At 49.1% G+C, this 20,490-nt stretch overlaps 1 long non-coding RNA gene across 1 annotated transcript in view; it reads right to left on the bottom strand.

Annotated features, from left to right (window-relative positions):
- LOC123479196 (uncharacterized) overlaps window positions 1-20,490 on the bottom strand; it is a 47,284-nt gene that overhangs the window by 24,931 nt on the left and 1,863 nt on the right. Inside the window, exons 2-3 of the long non-coding RNA XR_011651347.1 lie at window positions 2,693-2,854; window positions 2,164-2,448 (exon numbers count right to left, since the gene is read on the bottom strand). This is a non-coding gene — a long non-coding RNA (uncharacterized lncRNA). The remainder of the gene's footprint in view (window positions 1-2,163; window positions 2,449-2,692; window positions 2,855-20,490) is intronic.

The raw sequence follows: 20,490 nt of genomic DNA on the forward strand, positions 1-20,490 counted from the left end.
CACTGTTACTGAAGGAGGCGCTGCAGGGGCAGGTCCTCAGCCAGGCAGCTGTGCCGCTGGGGTTACAGGGGCCTTCAATTTCTCATCCATAAAGTGGGGGGAGGGGCCACCTCATAGAGTTCTCGTGAGGATTAAGTGAAGGAACGTAGAGCAGGGGCTCCCAACCTCCAGGCTCAGGACTGGGAATGGTACCAGTCCTGGCCTGTTAGGAACCCGGGTGCACAGCAGGAGGGGAGCTGGAATGTTACCAGCTTGAATCATCCCAAAACCATCCCCCACCCCCACCCCCAGGCCTGTGGAAAAATTGTCTTCCATAAAATCAGTCCCTGGTGCCAAAAAAGTTGGGGACTGCTGATGGAGAGCACTTTACCCCGAGGTTTTCCAGTGTAGCTTCATAGGCATAGAGGATCAAATGATACATTGAAAAATATGTACTGTATTAACTAAAACACACACACACACACAGGAGGAAGTGGAAAAATTTGAGATACTTTCTAGAGTATTTCAATCTGCCCTTCAATATGTCTGTGCTGGTGGAGGTGAACTTGGAATGGTGTTGGATCTCTTGGTCCTGGTAGCCAGGCCCTGCTAGGCCTGGTGTCACCACACATCAAAGGAGACAGTGTGAATTTAGAGGAACCTAAATGCTGCCCGCACTTCAAAGGAATTTCCTCTTCCAGAGGCTGTTACAGCCTTTCAAGGCGGGTAATAAGCAGTGCAGCTCAGGGGCTCACACAGAGGCGCAGCTACATCCAACTGGCTGCCATGCGGGGGCCATGGACGCTTCCCCGGGGCCCCAACAGTGCAGCCTGGGATGAAGATGTCGCTGTGTATAGGGAATGGTGGCCCCACGCCGTCCCAACCTGCTTCTTGTTAACGAACAGCCAGGAAGCCCTATCGCAGAGTGCGCCATCAATAATGTCTGCCCTGCAGGTGGTGTCCCCCCTCTTCCCTTCTGCCCACGGTCAAGTCCACCTGGACAGCTTTGATTCCTGGGCTTCCGGCCTTTGGCTTACACTTTGATGGTTCTGTGTTTGAAAATCACAACCGGAAATAAAACACCACTCTTTCAGGGGTGCAGGAGATGGGGGGTGCGGAATTGAGGGAAGTGAAGGGAGTGGTGGTGAAGAAGGTGCCGAAAACGATCTGCTTTTTCCTAAACAGGTGCTCTGGGCTCAACATTTGAAGTCCCCTCTCCCTGCCCTCCTGCCCCAGCCCTTGGCTAAACTGGCAGCAGACAGGCAGGTCGATGGCCTGTCCTCACCCATCTGTGGTCCAGTTTTTAGTGAGAGAAAGGGTCAGAGAGAGGCTGAGATTGAGGAATTTCCCTGTGCTCCCCTAATTGGTTAGGGAGGTGGCTGGGAGTCGGCTGACCCTCCAGTGGGCCCTGGGGTACACCTGGTCGGCTCCCTCCTGCGCCCTTAAGCACCACCTGCGAAGTCGGTCTGTTCACAGCGTCTCCAAACCCTGCTCAGCCCCAGCCCCAGCCCATTCTCATTCCCCAGACCACCTCCCCACCACACCACAAACCCTCACCGACCCCGTGTGCAATCACACCTCCGCCTGCGCACCCCCACTTCTCCCCGGACCCCGCCTAGTCCTCACGGGGCTGGATGCCGAGACGTGCGGCACGTGCGCCGCGCGGTGATTGGCAGCGCCAGCCAGCCTACGCCCCCCCCCACCCCCCGGCGCCCCCTCCGAGCTCCGCGGCCAGTGACGCGAGCCACCGCCGCGGCAGCAGCTGGTCTCGAAGGCGGGGGCTGTCGGGGCGCACAGGGTGGGCCAGCGGGAGCGTCCGGGGAACAATAACAGTCTGATGGGAAGGGAGGGGAGGGTGGAGCAGCCGCTAGAAAGCGCACCTAACTGCACCCGCGGAGCTAAAATAAGCTTGCTCAGAGGAGCTGTAGATGCTGTTCCTGCCTAGTGAAATACTTTTTGTAACTGATGAAACATTTTCCATTGTTCGGGTATTAACTGGGGCCCAGTGCACCTCACCCCTGCGTTCTTCTGGACAGAGCCAGGAGACCCACTGCATCCTTCGACTTGTGTGTTTGTGTATGTTGGGGGTGGGGTGGGGGGGCAGTTAAGAGAGGAACCTAAACATTTTAACGCAGTTGGTGTGCCCTGAGAAAGTGATAAAGGCACCAGAAAGATGTCCATTACCGTGCTGGTGATGGCTGGGCTTAGCCGGGGAAGGTTTGGCGATTCGAGCGCAGGTTGTAGGTACCGGGCCTAGGACTGGGCAGGACTAGAAGAGCGGCGGAGACAGCGTGTGGCGGAGGGCGAGGGCGCTCCCACCGGCTGCATGGGGACCCGGCAGCAAAGGCGCGAGGAGCCATCACTGAGTCTCGGCTGTCACCGCAGAGGGGCTGTCTCTCCTCGTCCTGGCAGCAGTCAGCCAATGAAATATAGACGCAGGGAGCCCGGAACCAATGGAAACCTGCCGGACTGCAGAGGAATTGACACTGGAAACATTTATGGAGACCTGGCCAAGAGCCTTCTCTCGGGCGCTGCTTTCCCACAAGGCCAGGACAGGTGTGTGTCAAGGACCAAAATACAAGCAGTGTATTTATAAGCTAATGTGGATCAGAGCGCCGGCTGTTCTAAGGCACACGCCCTGGCCAGTGAGGGGCAAAGGAAGAAGGGGATAGGGGAGGGAGGAAGGGGGAGCGGAGGAAACGCGCCTCCTGACCTGAGCATCTTAGAAACCAGAAGCCAGGGAAGGATTTCTGCCTCTGTTCCGTGTCCTGCGTCATTTTCCCCACTATAAACGTTAACGTCTTGCATTGGTGTAGTGCTTTACAGTTTCCAAATTGCTTTCACATGCGAGATCTCACCCGGCCATCACTATAACCTGCAAGACAGGTATTATTACTCATATGGGGGAAGTGAGGCTCAGATAAGTTAGCTCATATACCCAAGCAACACAGCTGTTATTGATAGCTTTGGGATAGAACTCAGGTGTCCTGACTGCAAATCCAGGTCTCTTTAAACACTTCAAAGGAAGGAAATCAGGCCTGCTTTATGGTCCTGGTGCCCAGGCAGGGCACACCCAGCAATTAAAGTGAAATCCAGAAGGACTGGGTTGATTTTTTTTTTTTTTTTGCCTTAGTCATTACTCTTTCTAATTGTCCTCTTGAAACAGGTTAGCTCTGCCATTTTACACCCATGGGTGAAGAAGAGATTTAATTGACTCACTGCCAGGCCAGCCAGAATCAGAAGTAAAAGCAGAGTGAGGGGAATGGGATGGGTTACCAATTGTGGATTTCCTCCTTACCCACACCCCACAGGCCACCTCGAGACCTGCAGCCTTCTCTGTGTTCTCTCACATGAGTCCCCAACCGGAGATACTGCTTCCTGTCCCCGGGCCTAAAATAGGCTACACCCAAGGGGACCTCTGAGGCCTCCACCTCAGCCACTGCCATCACCCTGGCCCTGAGGAAACAAAAACGCCCCACCCCGCCCTCCCGTGGCCACAATGTCTGTTAAAAGTTTTGCTCCTGGAGAATTTGTCACTCTGGGACTCACTGTGTCCCTGCCATGGTACCAGCTGAAGTCTCTGACCTATTTGGCAAAGCGGATGATCGATCCTCCGTGGCTCCCAAAGTCAACTACAGTCATTTGTCCAGCTTTTTAAAAATGTACACCATGGAGAGCACCTCTGGATTAGGAGGATTCGGGAGGTCCTGAGTGTGTATGGTTTTGTTTTCCATACTCTGAAGCGACTCAGGCGACCAGCCAGGCTGGGAGGCCACAGCTGTAGAATGCCCTCCATCTGAAAAGTCCGAGATAACTGAAGGGTGAAATTGGCAAATTACAGGTGCACCTCAGAGATGCAGTGTTCCTTCCTGACCACCGTAAAAAAGCAAGTGTTACAATAAAGTGAGTTGTGATCTTTTTGCTGGTGGAGGGTCTTGCCTTCAATTTGTAAAAAAAATGCAACATCTGTGGAGCGCAATAAAGCAAAGCATAATACAAAGCGGTCTGCCTGACCCTGGCTGCGTGGCTCAGTTGATTGGAGCATCGCCCATCTACCGAAAGATTGTGGGTTTGATTCCTGGGCAAGACGTGTATAGGAGGCAACCAATCGATGTTTCTCTCTCACATCAATGTTTCTCTTTCTCTTTCTCTCAAATCAATAGACGTGTCCTCAGAGGAGGATTTAAAAAAAAACAAACCAGAGGCCTGCCTGCCTTTGTCAAATGAGGAAGCTATCATTCAGATGTTCACGCTGCCTGAGATAGTGCAGCTTCACAACTCCGTTCACAAGGCAGCCCAATAGGGAATGGAAACCCTTGTGGTGGGAAAATTCTGTATTGAGTAATCTCGGACCTCAGAAAATATGGAGCTACGGAACCGAAATTGGGCGGGAACGTACTTATTTTCACTAAAAAAAATTTTTTACATTTTTTATTTTTAAAATTTTTTCACTTATGGTTTACATTTAGCATTATTTTGATTAGTTTTAGGTGTACAGCATTGTGGTTAGACAATCACATATTTTTCAAAGTGTTCCCCCTGCTATTTCCAGTACCAAACTGGCAGCATAGGAAATGTAGTCAACAACATTGTAATTCGCTAAATACAGTTTTGAAGGTGGGACTCTAGACCAGAGATAAGGCCAGCCATTCACATCCTCCCCGACTTCCATTCTGATCAGTGGACACCGTCTGCTCTATTTCCATTCATCACCCCTTACTCACTGGGCCTGCATTGTCTATGGAGGAGCTACCGGCACATGTGACTCCCGAGCACTTGAAATGTGGCCGGTCCAAACGGAGATTGTGATCAGTGTAACATTAACCTGATTTCAGACACTAAATGAGGAAAAAAATGGAACTGCTCATTAACACCCTTAACATTGACTACAAGGTGAAACAATATTTTGGGTCTGCTGAGTTAGATACATCATTAACATTAGTTTCACCTGTTTCTTTTTACTTGTTTTAATGTGGCTACTGTTCCATGGTCAATTTAAAGTGAACATATCTGGCTTGTGGGTGCTGAAAACACTCTTGATCTGGGCGATGGAGATATATGTGTCTGCGTGTGGGTGTTGAAACTCATCAAACTGTGCTCTTAAGCCTTGTGCACTGAACTGTATCTAAATAAAAACCAGTTAAAAATTAAAAACTAACAATGGCCTCCTGTTTCATTTCTAGCAAAATCTAAGCTCCTCTCCTTGGCCACCAAGACCCACCCACTCCATCAGATCCCATTGTCCCCACAGCTCACTGACCCTCCGCTTTTCACTGTGCCTGGCCCGTACCCACCTCAGGCATCTATGTGTGCCTTCTGCTCTGCTTTGAAGGTTCTCCCTCTGGACCCTGACTACCATTCACGTCTCAGCTCAAACATCACCTCCTTCTTCCTTGACCATCTGCAATCAGTTAGAATGTTTTTACTCAAAAGAAACAAGGAACCCACATTGGCTCAAACACTAAAGAGAGTTTGTGGGCTTGTGGAATTAAGCCCAGAAAAAAATCAGGCTCCAGCCAGGGTATGGCCAGGGATCCTCTTCTCTGTGATTCTCTGGGTGCTGCCCAGTTTCACAGGTCAGCTGCAACCTCAGGCTGACTTTCCGGATATTAGCAAAATGGCTGCGGCAGCCCCTGGCCTCACATCCATACCCCACCCCATCTAGAAAGAGAGACTTTCTTGTGCTCTAACACTCAAAGGGAAGTACTGGACTTCACCTAACCAATCACTTGGCCCAGGAGAATCCCATGTGCTAATTGGCAGGGCCCTGAACCAGTCACTGCTGACAGGACACTGATTATGCTTAGGCAGTTAAGGCCCCATCCCACCCAAATCTCAAGGCTACCATGTATTTGGGGGAGGTGACTGGGTGCGGGAGAGGCAACCAGCGGTGTTCATGAGACCCCCTACCTCCTCAAGTCACCGCCTAGACCAGGGCTTGGCCAATTTTCCTGTAAAGATCGAAGCAGCACATAATTAGGTTTGCATTGTTTTGTTTTATAATCCTTTATAATCTTCAAAATATAAAAATCAGTCTTTAGCATATGGACCCTACAAAAATAGGCCAAGGGCCGGATTTGGCCCAAGGGCCATATTTTGCCAACCCTCTAATCAAATCATTATGGAGCTTGTGGCGTTCAAATTTACCTTGTCTTGTTTCTGCCTGCAGACTGAAAGCTCCAGGAGAGCAGGAACTATGGCTAGGTTCTCCTCCACTGCCCTCTCAGCACCTAAAAGAGCAGTGGGCACACAATAGGTGCTCGATAACCAGTGTCTGGATAACGACCGTGGAGACTTTATGACATAGCAGGTCGGGACCCGGTGCCTAGCACTGACCTGGGTCTTCCTGCCTTTCCTGCCTACCGGACACAGCTGGCCCCATGCTGACCAGCTCGTCCACATGGTGTCATTATGAAAATCAGGAAAAGGTAATGCCCTCTGCCTGATGCAGCCAGCACCCAGGTACGTGGTGAGTGGGCAGGGGCTGGATTCCAGCCCCACCTGCCACTGTGGAGGGCATCCTTGGATAGGACCCATTCTGCTCAGCTGTGTAGGGCAGCCAGGGGTGGAGTTCTGAGTGAGTCCTAAGACCTCCCCTTCTTTCATTGTTCCCACACCTTGATGCAAAATCCTTTGCTCGTGCTCTGCCTCCTGCTCTCTCCCCCTTTCACCAACTCCCAATTCCCTGTTCTTCCAATTCTCTTCAACAGAATGACTGTGATTTGCATGTATTGAATTGCAGTTCACAGTTGGCACTTGGAAGTTCTTCCAAGTCTAACAGTGTGGTGTGGGGGGGCGGGGCTTGTGGTTGGGGAGGGGCTCCTGTTCTTGTGCTTACTACGCCTTAAGAAGAGCAGTGGGGACTAGAAGGGTCTCAGCCCGTGTTGTCAAGAGACAGGGAAGAGGCTGTAAAAATACAAAGTGAAACGTCAAGGGTTCTTCTATCTGGAAAGATAAAGGCTAAGAAGGGATGACATCTGCTTGATCCTGGATGTTATGGTGAGGGTGGCCACGAACTCACTCATCAGATGCTGAGCTAGAACCAGGGGTCTCAGCTGAAAGCTTGAGAGAACTACGTTTAGGAATAAAAGAAGAAAATCCGCCTTCCCTCGGTGGGTGGCAAGCTCATGGAACTCATTACCCCAGGCACGAGTCAGACTGGAAATAAAAATGCCCAGGAACACCATGGAAGACTTTGCTGTTGACAGACCGTAATGACTTATTAAGGGAGACGGGGCTGCCTTGGGATATTGGGATTGTACTCTTAAAGCCGTTGACAGGGAGCATAGCTGGTTGTTCACAGCGCTTCCCTTCACACCCCGCCCCCCAGGAGGCAGAGTAAGGCCGGGAGCCAAGGACCAGGAGCCCAGGCTGCCCCCATCGGCCCTGGGCAGCCTGGCCCACTGCCTTGCGCTGGAGAAGGGGGCCTCACAGATGAAACAGTGACTTTTCCCGCTTGGGCTCCCTGAGGCCAGCTACACTCTGTTGCTGGAATCCAGGGCCACCGAGCCAGTCAAATGATGTTTGTGGGAACTCTACGAAAACAACGACTCTACCCAGTGGGAACTCACCTGCTGTCATCACCATAGCTAACACATGCTACATGCCAGGGGCTGCTCTAAGCACTTACTTAGTCGGTCTAACAGCCCTGCGAGATGGGTACTATTATTTCATCATCCTGTATGACGGATGGGAAAAGGGAGGCACAGACAAATAGCTTTGTTAAGGTCGCACAGCTGATAAGGGATCCAGGGCTTACACTCAGACTGCCGGACTCTGCAGTAAATCATTTCTTCTCCCCTGTGAACCTGGGGTTAAGGCCACTCCGATCATTCTGCTGGGGCTCCAGGCCGGTGTCACCGTAAGGAGCAGCAGGCCCACTGGGGCCGGATCCGTTTTTGTAAAGAAAAGTCAGGAGGGTCAGCACTGGTGTGTCCAATGGCTCCGGCTGAATCCGGCTCACAGTCACCATGCTGCTGACTTCTGCGCTTCTGTCCCTACCTCTCCGCAGACACACCTTAGGGATGGGGTGCTGTCATCCGCGTCCCTGGAGCACGCACGTTACTACGATGGGCTCGGAGCAAAGCAGGGGAGACTGGTGGGACGCAGGTATGGAAGAACCTCAGAGGCAAAGGCCGCCGGGCGGGGCTGCTTCTGTGTCTGGAGGACCGCCCCCAAGGGAACAGGCTCGGTCTCCCAGCCACTCAGCAGCGGTTGGCAACACCTTCAGGTTCCAGGACTCGATGAATCGTGAACATCATTGCAGAAAGCCAGAACTAAGGCTCTGAGGCAGAGAGAGATGTCTGATATGCGGGAAGACGGGCTCTGTGGCATGCGCCCTGTCATTAACAAGCATGTAAACCACACAAAATGGGCAGAACCCAAGGTTCCACCTTGGATTGGCTGTGTGGGGAGAAAGCTGGCAGGGCAGAGGCAGGGAAAGGAGCCGGCAGCATCATCTGGTGGAGCCTGTGCCAATCAAGGTCACCCCGCAGGGCTGGGCAGGCTGCGCACAGCGCCTCAAGGGTACAGGGAGGACCGGGGCCTTTTCTAGTTTGCACAGAGATGCTGTTTGCTAAGCTGAGCACTTGAGGGGCTATGTCTCCCCAGAGGGACCTTTTCTAGTTCACATCAAGTCCCTATAGGTACCAGCGGGACCCTGAAGAAGTATGGGGTGCTGCTGCACCCTTCAATAGCCCCCACTCCATCCTATTTCTTTCCATCTTTTCTACTGTTGAGATTGTAGATAGGATTGGGGGGACCCCTCCCTTCCTGCAGGGCTTCTGGGGGTAAAGGCACATAGCACAGAGCCTGATGCTCCCCCTCAGGGCAGGGCTCAGGGCTCGATGGCAGGCCTGAAGACACCAGGATCTGGAGCTCTCACTCCCCTCCCCCACACAAGCCCCAACCAGCCAGTGCTCCTGGGAGGAAGACTGGGAGGGCAAGGCGGCCAGACTACAAGAGGACCTTGGCTCAGCTTCCTCATTCTGTGTGTGCGAGAGCTGGAGAACCAGGTGAGAGCAAGGTCCACCCAGCCCTGGAGCAGGAAGTAGGAGAGAAGGCCACACCTGGGCCCACCCCCTCATAAATGTGCCTGACCTAGCCCTGGGCCTCGCCCACAAAGATTAGAGCCGCTCCTGGAGGGAAGCCAGCCCAGAGAACACAGGCTGCTTTGATCCTCACAGGTTCCCTTTTCACAGACAAGGAAACTGAAATGTGTGCTGAACAAGGATAAGGAATCTGGTCAAGGTCACATAACTAGAAAGTTGCAGAGCTGGGCTTCGAACCTGAGGTGGACGCTGTGGCCTCTGCCCAGGTTTCCCTCAGCCTAGGAATAGCCCTGCCTGGAGGGACCTGCCTCGTCCAACTGGGCTGTGCAGGGGAGGATGCAGAGCAGAAAGCCAGCCTCTGGCCTTCATCTGGGACCACCTCAAAGGGCCACCCTGGCTTTTGAGGAGGCGACTGCGTTGCTGCTGCGGGTCAACACCTCCCTCTGCCAGTCCCTGCCCTCACTCCCTCCCAGCTGCTGCTGAGCGCACTGCCCCATCAACTCTCTGCACCAAAACCTCCCTCTGAGAGTTGCTTTTGGGGCATCCCACCTAAGACACTGTACCCCCCACCTTTACGAAATGCTGCCTCCCCACCGCAAGCTTGCCAGGGTGGAAAAACCACAAATCCAAATAGGGAAGGGTGAGGCAACCCAGAGATGAACAACAACAGGAAGCCGCCACCACCCCTGGGCTACAGAGGTGGATGGAATAGGGGGACAGTGTCGCCCGACCCAGGGGTCGTCCAGTGGAAGCTGGAACCACAGTGAGTCTCAGCAGGTGTGGCTGGGAGACACAGAAGTCCCACTGGAGACACCCCTGAAGTTGGAAGTGACTGGGTAAGACCCTGGATCCCTCCTTCCTTCCCGTTTGAATTTTATGTGGATCAGACTACTTACAAGCACACACAGTTTATGCCTAGGTTCAAATTTCCACAGTGTAGGTGGTATTAAAATTTTTAAAATTTTAAGTCAGTTCAGGGTCCATAAAAATTTGTTCCTTTATAGGGGAAACACTGCTGCAGAATGGTAGGTGGGGGGCCTGGGGCACCATGAGCCCCAGCCCCAGCCCGCCACACCTGCAAGGTGCAGCGCTTCGGTTGCTTCATCCCTCTGGATTGGGGGGGGAGCCAAGAATTGCCCTGAGAGCCCTTGAGCAAAGCTTGGAGAACCCATCCTTTGGAGGGGCCCTACCACTGTGGAGTTTTGGGGGACCATCACTCTTGGGGATTAGAGTCACCTCAAGGCTTTGTAACCTCAGCTGAGATGGGCGCTTGTGTGTGTGTCTGTGTATGAGGTCTGTGCGTGTGTGTGAGGTCTGTGCATGCGAGTATGTGTGCATGTGTATGAGGTGTGTATGAGGTGTGTATGCATGTGTATGAAGTGTGTGTGTGTGTGTGTGTGTGTGTATAGTCTCCACTCTTGTAGTTCCCATGAGGAGGTTGTCCTCGCACATCTTTTAAAATGAACAGGATTCATAATAGATAGAATGTGAATATATTTGATTTGTACTCGTATGAAGAGAAAACTCCTCCAGCTTGTCCCCCGGGGTGGAAAACGAGATCCAGTGGAGAGATGCTGATGGAGGAGCCGGCCTGCTCTGGGCTCCAGGAGGCCAGCCAGGCCCAGCCCTGAGAAAACCCTTATCAGCTGCCATCCCAGCTTCCTGTTTTGCAGTGGGCTGGGGGCTTGGGCCGAAGGCACATCTGCTTCTGCTTATTCCTCCTCCTTATCTTAATGGCTCCCCCTTCCCCACATCACTGTCTGGAGTACCCCCCACTGGTACTCCAGTACTCTAGTACTCAGGGGCTCCAGTGCCTGCACAGACCCAGGGAGGGAGGAAGGTAGGAGAGGACAGGCTGGACACTTAGTGTCCCAGGGCAAGGCTGTCACTAAACACTGCCCCAGGCGGCACTGGACACTAAAGTCAAAGTGAAAGGAGGAAACGGCCAAAGACTCTCCTGAGGAGGAAAGCAGGAAACCAGCAGGTTGCGAGGGACCACCTTAGCTCTAAGAGAAATGTAATTATATGTAAATTTCAGGCGGCACCTAGGCTAATAACTGCAACTGGAAATTCCTGTTGGGAGGAGGAAGTTTTCCCTCATTAAAAGATAATAGAAAGTCACTGGCCCTTGAACTCAGAACAGTGAGTTTTGTTCTAGAAGAACCTGCAAGTTGATAGGGCACCTTTGTGCAGATTAGGAAAAAGGGGCTCCTTCCTCCAGGTAGTCACAGCCCATGGCTTGGCAGGTCCCCCCTCCTTCGCTTCCCCAGGACCCTGGGGACAGTTACATAATCACTGCATATCTCTCTCTCTCCCCCTTCCTCCATCCCTTCCCTAGCTATCCCTTTCATTACCCTGGACATCAGAAGCTCTGCACAGACCACCCCAGAAGCAGAGAAAACTGCTGTAGCTGTGAGAAGCTTGAAAAGCTTTTAACACGAACTTGGTCCAAAGCCCCTGCTCCAATCTATCCCGCGGTACGGCTTCTGGTGGAGCTGCAAGGAAGCCTTCTGATCCCATTCCAGGCCTGACCTGGGCTGCCCCACACTGTGACTGCTGGCCATTTAGAATTTGTGAGAAAGGGACCAGAAGTCCCAGGATTTTTTTTTTCTTTAAATTTTGCCTAATGCCTATCACCTTAAAGCATGGTGGTTGTTTTTGTTTGTGTGTTTCTTCTAAATTGTAGATAGTATGCAGTTCAGTTCTTTTTAAGTTGTTTTCTTTTTTCTTTTTTTCTTTTTGGCAATACAGCATGGCGGTTCCAAGCTTGATTTTGGACTCAGAAAATGTGAGTTCCAATTTTAACTCCTCCACTTGCCAGCTGAGTGGCCCTGCGCAATCGACTTAACTCCTCCACGGCCCAGTTCCTCATCGGTAAAACGGGGATAAGGGAGAGTGTCTCCCAGAAAGGATGTGTGCGCATCAATGAGGTAAGGCATGGAAAACACCTGCACAGGCCCTGGCACACGGTGCCTGATAAACACTCATTACTCTTAAAGGCTTATTTTAAATGGCTAAGGGAAGCGACACCTTACTTATGGGTAATTCAGCAGGATGACTGTAGAAATGGCAAACCTCAAGTCTGGGGCAGGGAAAGTGAGCCAGGAGCACCAAATTGTTCCAGAAGACAAGGAAGTTTTCAAAGACACAGGCACTAGTGGGAGGGGATTCTCACTGGCCAAATATGGGACAATTTGAGCATCAAAATGAACGATGACTGTAATGGGTAACACAAGGAAGAAAAATCCACCTGTCCATAGTAACATTCAAAACAGGAGGGAAAAGAAGGGGAATACCAGCTAACAAAAATGGAAGGAATGATTGGAAACCACTATTGGCAATAAAATAAGCGATTTAGGCAAAATTATCTATCAAAGGAACCAGCGGGTGAAAGGTGATTGGAGAGCAAGACTTTCGCTTAGGTTAAACAGTCACTCACAGATGGCTTGTGATGGAGACATCCAGGGGTCACCATCTGAACAAGATATCAAACTGAGCATCCTTAATGGTGCAACAATTATGCACCTTCTCATATGGTGAAATCCGAAATACACAATACCACCTATGAATTCTTCCTCCCAAAAATTATGAGCGTGAATCTAATCAAGCCTCACGACCTACCACCGAGTTCACGGGAAGTATGGGAATAGAGGGACAAACTCAATTGCACCAAGAGGAACCGAAAAGACAAACTCACAGTATGGAACATACTATAAGACAACTGACCTGTGGCAAAGGCTCTCTCTTTGACCAGCCATTAGTCAGGGTCCTTGAACCAACCTCTTTCAACTAGGCCTTGACCTTGGTCTCTACCCAATCTTGGGCCTGCCCAACCCAGTCTTAACAAAGAATCATGCCAAATCATCCCCACACTGCACCCCCCCTCCCCCGCTCTTGATATCTAATCAAGTTCCTCATCTCCTACCCTTGATGTCTATGCCCTTGACCTGTCTTTAGCAAGACCCTCCCTCCCCCTGACATCTCCTCTTAGTACTTTTCCCTCCAGCGACCGCCTCGTCCTGCTCTTTGGCTGTAAATCCCGACTTCCCTTTGTTGCATTTGGAGTTGAGCACGATCTCTCTCCCCAGTTACAAACAATCTTGACTTAGGTCTTCCTTATTGTTTGGGAATAACTTTTTCTTTAATACCTAGACAGCTCAAAAAGTTAATGTCATTAAAAAGGTAGATAACTTTAGAACAAAAGAAATCAGAGAAATATAACAATCAAATAAATATAAGATGACCTTGATTGAATTCTAACCAAAAGAGAAAAAAACATCTACAGAAAATATTTTGAAGACAATTGAATCCTTTTAATTACGGACTGGCTGCTATAGAATTGTTCGTTTCTTAGATGTGGTAACAGTGTTGGTGACGAGAAAAATGCTCTTACTACCACGAAATACCTGCATTTTGGTAACACCCATATTTAGAGGTTGTATTCATGTTCTAGAACCCCCATAACAGATTTCCCCAGACTGGGTAGTTTACAACCACACATTCATCTGGAGGCACAAAGTCTGAAACCAAGGTATCAGCAAGGCTATGCTCTGTCCAAAGGCTCTAGAAGAAAAGCTTCCCGTGCTTCCTCCTAGCCTCTGGTGGTTGCCAGCAATCCGTGGTGTTCCTTGGCTTCTGGCAGCATTCACTCTAATCTCTGCCTCCAGAGTCACATGTCTTCCCCGTGTATCTCTCCAGGACTTCAAATCTCTTTCTTCTTTAATGACACCAGTTATTGGGTGTAGGGCCCACCATAATCCAATATGCTCTTATCTTAACTCCATTACACCCGCAAAAGCCCTGTTTAGAAACAAGGCCACTTTCACTGGTACCACGGGCTAGACTCTAGCCTATCCTTTCGGGAAACATAATTCAACCCATGTCAGGATGTCTGAAATCTACCTTCGGATGTCTCAGCAAAAGAAAAAAAAAAAGTATACAGCTAGAGAGAGAGAAAAAAATGTAGGGAAATGTTAGTAATTGTGGAATCTAACAGTAACAATTTATTATTAGATATACAGGGTCTGGCACAAGTAATGCCCCTTTTTATTACAGAATATTTTATTATAAAATCATAACCATGGAATTCTGTAACATAACAATATCACACTCAAGCACACTGTATGACATTTTAGATGAAATGTTCAAATTAAAACTATAAATTATTACACCCGTATTATTACCCTACCAACCACTCAAGCAGGCGTTACTGCTGCTGGACCCTGTATATTTCACAATAGGTTAATAAATCCAAAGTAAACTTATTTCTATTGAACATCAATTGGATTTTTTGGTCCCTCCCTCGGCTACTCTTATTTCTCTTAAGGATGTATGCTTTTTTTAAAAAAGCGTCTTTTCTCACATTTCTGTGAGGTTTGGGGAGGGGGTCAAGGCTTATGCTATGTTTCATGGGAAGTCCTCAGAACCCACCGTTTTCAACCCCAGTTTACTGAAGTAGGCTTCCCTGTGTAAACCTAGTCCCAATTTCAAAATGGAAGTCAAGGAGAAATGTAGGACTTGACGCACATAGTTTGAAGCGCACTTTCCAAAAATGCTTTTGGTCTGCGCGGTTGTCTGAATGCTCAGTCTATGGGCAATTGTCTGGCCGTCATGAGTGGACTATGTATCCACATCTCAAACCCAGAGCCCCAGCCTGGTTCCTTCGGATGAAACACCAGTGCCCACAAACAGAAGGTTCTCCTTCACTCACCCTGGAATAAACAGGAAGGTCTCTCGGAGCTGCGGTCGTGGGGCTACAGCCCTGCCCCTAATTTCTTTAGCCTCTTTACTAAGAACCAAGTCATTGCAACATCAGGCTCAGCCAGCTGTCTCAGCACAAGAAAAGCTTTGCTATGGTATGAGGTTTTGTGGGCTGCAGACTACATCTAGGTCAGCACATTAAACTCCACAGCGTGGTTACCAAGTCCAGCTTCATCGAGCTAAGGGACTGATTTCACCCTCCGGGCACTGGCTCTTATGGTGCTTGGGATACAAGGCCCCTCTGCGGGTGTTGAAGGTACAACACTTCAGGCCAAAACCAGTGCATGAGACAAGCTCAAACTCAGAATCTTATTTTGTCCCCCAGGGCTGCAGAATATGCGAGAGTAACAATACTCCAGCCCTGCAGGTATGGAGATTTCTGTGTGCAGTGAGACAAAGCTGGGAGGTGGAGATGTATTTCTTTGTTCATCAGTGTTACCTACCACTTGCGTTTCTTTCCTGCCACACCGGCACAAACGGGAGCCTTTTGCCTCTTTCATGGGAAGTTTCAAGAATTATTTCCGTAACAGATGGCCAACTGGTCTACCTAGATAGGGCTTTACAAAGGGCAGTGTTTTGTGACGGAGTGGCGTCACCCTGGTTGAGGAAATGGGTCTCAGATTTATACTGGATAAACCCCTCAGAGACTAAATCAGGTTAAAGATTCAAAACAACTCAGAAAATATTTACATGAGGGCTCCCAAATACAAACATGTAAACCAGAGTGGCTGCCTTCTTTCCAGCGGAGACCAACACTCTAACGGAGATACATTTTTTACTACACAGCACCCATTCACACTTCTACTGGTAGTAGAACCCCAAGCTTACTCTGGGGAGAACCCCTCCTGCATCTTTAGTCTGTGTGTTCTCAATGGAACTGAATCTACCCCTGGCTCTAGAGCTGAGGTATAGACTCAGGCCTGGCCACAGTGATTGGTTTACGGATGGACGTGAAACTTAAAGCCAATGATATGCATGAGATGTTTGCTGATATTGTTCAAGGAGAGGTAATAGCTACTTTTTCTAGGGTTACTACCCGTAAGAATGATGTGAGCCTGGGGTGGCCAGAAGCCACAAGGTGGAGCCTAAGAATGAAGCCAACACAGCAAAAGACAGTTCTGAATGAGAGAAACTGAGCTCACGGGTCAAGCCATTCTTCATGTTCCATATATTCCCAGGTTTTTCTGCCAGTTGTCCCAATAATTATTTTTTATATGTTTAAGCCAGTTAGGTAGCATTTTCTGTTATTTGCAACTGTGTAGTAGGTTGAATAATGTCCCCCTCAAATTCACATCCGCCCAGAACTTTAGAACGTGACCTTACTTGAAAATAGAATTTTTGAAGATGTAATTAGTTCAGAATGTTGAGATGACATCATCCTGGATATAGGGTGTGTCCCAAATCTAAGGACTGATGTCCTTATAAGATTAGGAGAAGACAAAGAAAGACATGAGACACAGAGAAGAAAGCCATGTGAGGAGAGAGGCTAAGCTGATGCTGCCGAAGGCCAAGGAAGCCTGGGGCCACCAGAAGCCAGCAGAGGCAAGGAAGAATCCTCCCTAGAGCATTCAGAGTGTGACCCTCTGACACATTCAAAAAATTTTTTTAAATTACAGTTGACATTCAGTATTATATTCTGATGCATTGATTTAGAACTTGTAGCCTCTAGAACTATAAATTTTCCATTGTTTTAAGATGCCCTGCTTGTGGTATTTTATTATAGGAGCTCTAGGAAACTAATACACTCTAATAAATAAAATCATTCAATAAATCTTTAATGGTGCTGCATACGTGTCCAAAGAGATCTTAGCATAAAATGCAGAGGAAAGGGACATAGAGAACGTAGAGAAGTATTTGAGCTGGGACATTATGAAGGCTGAACAACTGTCTGGCCCGCCTACCTGCCCTACCATGACCCTGAAAAACTGCAGAATTCATGTTCTCTGTACCTTCCCCTCTTTTCTAGACTTCTTGCTGGCCATTCTCCTAACGCACAGCCCTCTTTCTTCAGCAAGGAAATGAGCTCTGTTTGATATAAATTGAAAATATTGCTCCCAGTTTGCCTTGTCTTTTGACTCTTTATAGTGATTTTTGCCCTGCAGAATTTCCATTTTTACATGCTCAGATTTTCTATTTCTTTAAGGCTTATAGTTGTTGGTTTTTTAAAATATGCCTCTGTGTTGTTGCCCTGCCCGGGGGGCTCAGGTGGTTGGAGCACCGTCCCATACACCAAAAGGTTGCAGGTTTGATCCCTAGTTGGTTGGGGCATTTACAGGAGGCAACCAATTGATGTTTCTCACATCAATGCTTCTTCCTCTCTGTCTCCCCCCGACCCTTCTGCTCTCTCTCAAATTAGTAAACATATCCTTGGGTGAAGATTTGAGAAAAAAAGCATTCTATCACATCATCGAGATTCCAAAGCGCACTGTAGTGGCAGGTGGCTCCCAGGTCTCATCCCCACTCCACTCCCTGCTCTCTCTGTAGCTGCTATCCTGTCTTTCCCCAACCGCAGAAATGCACACGAGAGTTTGAACTTGGCCTCATTTGAACTTTTTCCTGCGTAAGAGCTGTGCCTCTTTAAGGGAAGTGTAGACAATGGTGAACGATACTTGTATGTTTGCTAGGGCTGCCTAATGAAGTGCCTTAAATGACAGAAACGTCCCACAGCTCTGGAGACGAGAGCTTTGAGGTGAAGGTGACGGCAGGATTCGTTCCTCCTGAGGCCTCCTTCTCCCTGTGACTTCATGCAGTGTATGAGTCTGCTCGGCCGCCATGACAAAATACCACAGACTGGGTGGCTTAACCAACAGAAATGTTTTTTCTGCCAGCTCTGCAGGCTGGAAGTCCAAGGTCAGGGTGCCAGCCTGGTTGGTTTCAGGTGAGAGCTGTGTTCCTGGCTCAGAGGCAGCTGCCTTTTCACTGTCTCCTCACAGGGCACAGAGAGTTCTGGTGTCTATTTCTCTTCTTCTAAGGCCACTAATCCCATCGTGAGGGGCTGTCTTAGGTCAGGCTGCTCTAACCAAATACCACAAACTGGGTGACTTAGAAACAACAGAAGTTTATTTGTCACAGTCTGGAGGCTGGAAGTCTGAGTTCAAGGTGCCAGCATTTGTCATACTCTGGTGAGGGCTTTCTTCCAGGTAACAGACTGCCAACTTCTCTCTCTCTCTCTTTTTTATTTGTACCTGAGGATATGTCTTTATCGATGTGATAGAGAGAGAGAGAAAAACATTGATGTGAGAGAGAAACACATGAATCAGTTACCTCATGTACGCGCCCTGACTGGGGATCGAACTCGCAACCTAGGTATGTGGCCTGACCGGGAATGGACCCTGCAGCCTTGTGGGGCACGGGATGATGCTCCAACCAGCTGAGCCACCTGGCCAGGGCAGACTACCTTCATCTTGCATCCTCACATGGCAGAGAACAGAGCAGAGGAAGCAACCCTCTCGTGGCTCTTACAAGGGCATTGATCCCACACCTGACGGCTGCACTCCAAGAAGCTCAGCCAGTTCGAGTTCCCTCACAAAAGGCCCACCCGCTAATGCCACCCATTGAGGGGTATGTGGTTTCAACATATGAACTTGGAGGACACAAACTTTCCATCTATAACAGGGCCCGGCCCTCATGACCTCGTCTAACCCTCGTGTCTCCCAAAGCTTCCACCTCCAAATGCTGTCCCATTGCGGGGGGGTGGGGGTGTAGGGCTTCAGTGTACCAGTTTCGGGGGAACACAGACATTCGGTCCACAGCACGTCGTCTTTTCTCTCTACCCTCTGTGTCCAGGTTTCCTCTTCTTGAAAGGCCAGTCTACAGCCATACCACCCTGAACGTGCCCAATCTCATCAGAAGGACGTTACACCAACAACCTCATGTGACCTTTATACAAGTCTGCTCTCCCAAAGACAGTCACACTCTGAGGTACTCAGTGTTAACACATAAGAATTGAGGGGGGAGACACAATTGAGCCCCCAACACTCCTCTTCGCGCCTCACAGAATCTAGAGGTTTCTCCCAGCCTAGAGTTACAAACCTCCCCCATGCCTGAGGTCTACTCAAGGACTCCCAGGTTCCCCAGGTATCCCCACCCTCACCCTCACTCCTGGCCACTTGTTGTTACAAAAATGTTCCAACAGAGTCAGGGGTCCGGCACAAATAACTCCCCCTTTTTATTACAAAATCTTTTATTACGAAATCATAAGCATGTAATTCTGTCACATAACATGATCACACTCAAGCACACCACATGCCATTTTAGGTGAAATGTTCAAATTAGAACTATATGTTATCACACCCACATTATGGCCCTACCAGCCACACTCAGGCAGGCCTTACTTCTGCCGGACCCCATGGAAAGTGGAACGGAGACAACAAAGATCACCCACACGCCCGCCACCCAGATTTAACCATTGTTGACATTTTGCCAGTTTGCATTATCTATATATGTGTATTTTTTGCTAACATGTTTGAAAAGGAGCTTTTGAAATCCTATTTCACCCCTAAATATTTCAGTATGCACCTCCAAAAAATAAACGTAGGGCCATTATGACCTCTGAGAGAATTTACAGTAATTCCTTAGTTTCATCTGATATCTGGTCCGTATCTAGGTAGTCGCCTTTACCATGGATTTGTCGACATTGTTTAGGAAAACCAGATTCATTTTTTGTGTAGAGTGAGCCACACTCTGGATTCTTCCGATTGTTCCCTTGTAGTGAGTGCCATCTGACTTCCCTCACCCCTTTGTCTCTTCTAACCTGGGCTTTTCCCATTGGGTTCCTCACTGAACCACAGAACGTGGAAGTATTAAATGACTACTTATACGAAGACCATTCTAGAATCATAGGGGAGGAGTTAATTCATGACACACGAAGGATGCTGTAATAGTTAATTTCATGTGTCAGCTTGACTGAGCCACAGGGTGTCCAGACATTCGGTTGCACAGCAGTCCAGGTGTGTCTGCGAGTGTTCCTGGGTGAGATGAACATGTGAATGGGTAGATGGGGGAAAGCAGATTGTCCCCGTAATGGGGGTGGGCCTCGTCCGATCAGGGGAAGGCCCGAATACAACAAACAGCCTGGCCCTCCAATGAGTAAAAGGGAGCATCTTCTGTCTGACTGCCTCGGAGCTGGGACGTCATTTCCCCACCGCCTTCAGACTCGAAATGAAACATAGGCTCTTTCTGGGTCTCAAGCTGACCAGCGTTCAGACTGGAACTTACACCTGACATTGGCAGTCCTGGGTGGTCAGCCTGCCAGCTGCAAATCTTGGGCCTTCTCAGCCTCCATACTCACGTGAGACATTGACAGACAGTAAATATAATTTATTCATAATCACATGAGATCTTTGCAATAAACACCCTTATCATTACTAATATGTCTATGTCTAAATAGATGTATAGAGCATAGATTCAGATACATCCCCTAATGGTTCTGTTTCTCTGGAGAACTCTGATACCGACAGCTTAGGTCATTCAAACTTCTTTCTTTCCCAGAAATTAAGGTGATTAGATTAAGGTTAACCATTTGGGGCAAGAACATTTCACATTATAGTAGCTCTACTAATGAAGCTAAATTTGGTCACTTGATCACAAATTTCTAATGTATAAAGTCACTTTTTCCCTTGTAATCACAAGGTGAGTGGTTCTATGGGATGACATTTTGGCACAGTGTACATATCCTGTCCCTCAATTACTTTCCACCTAA

The sequence above is a fragment of the Desmodus rotundus genome, chromosome 6, assembly GCF_022682495.2.
Source record: "Desmodus rotundus isolate HL8 chromosome 6, HLdesRot8A.1, whole genome shotgun sequence".
NCBI lineage: Eukaryota > Metazoa > Chordata > Mammalia > Chiroptera > Phyllostomidae > Desmodus > Desmodus rotundus.